This window comes from Pteropus alecto, unplaced genomic scaffold (assembly GCF_000325575.1).
Source record: "Pteropus alecto unplaced genomic scaffold, ASM32557v1 scaffold21, whole genome shotgun sequence".
Lineage (NCBI taxonomy): Eukaryota > Metazoa > Chordata > Mammalia > Chiroptera > Pteropodidae > Pteropus > Pteropus alecto.
This window is the reverse complement of record NW_006436282.1, coordinates 22,118,510-22,120,341: the sequence shown is the minus strand read 5'-3', so window position 1 is coordinate 22,120,341 and position 1,832 is coordinate 22,118,510. Positions and strand designations below refer to the sequence as shown.

The following is a 1,832-nucleotide window of genomic DNA, read 5'->3' as shown; positions in this document are numbered from 1 at the left end:
CCATTTATCTCTTTTTCCAGGTGCCCACTCAGTATTTCTACAAGATGTATTTTCTACAAGTAATCTACAAAATGACTACAAGACATCTTCTGTGGAAGTGTCCCAACGCCCTGACTCAGGAACCTCAGAATACCACCCTTCCAGGCTTTGGTTCTCATAACAGACTCCACGTCCCCAGCCCCCCACCAGGGACCCGGGTGGAAACCCCGACCCTCTCCCATACACCGCACTACACCAGCCTCCAGATTATTCTGCCTCCAGAATGTCTCATACTTTGCCCACACCCTTTCTCTCTCCATTGTTATAGGAACATGTTGTTATTTTTCTATTTTTACATCAAGGATTTTACCCAGGATCTGCCAGGGATGATGTGGGACAGAGAAGGTCCAGAGATGATTAAAACACCATTCCTGCCTTCAAGGAGATTACTGCCTAGAGGAAGAGGTTGGGATCCAAACAAGTAATGTAACCTAAGTACTAAAATAGAGGATGAGTATAAAGGTTTTAAGAACGGAGGGGAAGAGGAGAATAATTCTGCCTTAGAAGTTCAGGGAAACGTCCCATAAGAAGTAAATATTTGAGCGGCGTTTTGAAATACCCATAGGATTTCCCCAGAAAGAACAGGGGCTCCAGCACCTCTTTTCTGGACTATTCCAAGAGCCCCCCTCACCAGTCTCCTAATGCCCAGGCTCTCACTCCTGGGATCCTCCGCGCGCATCCAGACATCATCCGGACACACAGCCCTGAACGCCGTACTCACCAGCGCGCAATCTCCACGTGCTCCCGACTGGCTGATGATTTACAGCCAAACACTTCCGCACGGCGCTCAAGGTCATCCTCACCCTGCCACAGCCTTCGTTCCCAGCCCCGTCTCCCCGCGACCCCACAACTTCCCCTCCAGGCCAGGCACCGCAAGCCAGTCTCTTTCTCTCACACAGTCCAGGCCCTGACCCACACATGAGGTTTGTTTCTCATTGCTACTTAGCAAGACCTTGCCCATCCTTCTAAGCCCAGTCTAAATCTCATCCCGACTATGGAAACTTCCAGGACCCAGAACAGAACTTAGTTGACATGTGTCTCGAAGCAGTGAACTGCTGCTCATGTGCTTTATGCGCTGCTATCGGAGGACACCTCTCTTCCTTCGTCCCCCGCAACCTTGCCCTCCGAGAAGACAGGGCCACCCTCAATCACTTCCCTCTGCCCTCAGTAGTACCACATGTGCCCTGGCACGTAATTGCCAATTAAATCATGCTGAATTGAACCGAAGAAAAATGAACTGGGTGGGGAGGAGAATGCTTTTCCTCTAGCCAAATTTTATTCCTTGTTTTTGCTCCCTCATGCCAAAACGCCTCTTTTCCTGTCACTTGGTGACTAGGTTCCATCATCTCTTTTATCTCCTTCTCCTTTTTGAAATCGTTAGCTAAGCCACCAGCAAACAGGGGTCTGCCTCCCTCTGGAAAACACGCACGCACTTCAAACAGCTGGGTTCTGACAGACTTGCTAAAAGCCTTCCTTCTAATAGAAGCCCTTTGCGTTCTGAAGGCTGGGAACCACTTCACTTCATGTCCAAATAGGAGTGGCGTTCGCTGGAAAATCTGAAAGTGAGGCGCTTTACAAAAAGGCTTCAGACGCCAGCACTTCCTGCCTCCGGCCACGTGCAGAAGCCTGCCCCTTCCTGGGTAGGCCAGATGATCCCCACCAGCCATTTCTGATGATTAAAACTCCGAGGAACTGATACCTCTGAAGTGAGTTAAGCAGAATAAATAAACCCCTGCCTCTGTCTTTCAGAGGCCTGCCCCCGCCTTTCAACTTCATCAAAGCCACCCGGCAGA

The 1,832-nt window shown here is 50.0% G+C and overlaps 1 protein-coding gene across 10 annotated transcripts in view; it reads right to left on the bottom strand.

Annotated features, from left to right (window-relative positions):
* Positions 1-1,832, bottom strand: part of MINDY4 (MINDY lysine 48 deubiquitinase 4) — a 102,458-nt gene that overhangs the window by 56,633 nt on the left and 43,993 nt on the right. The window lies entirely within an intron of this gene.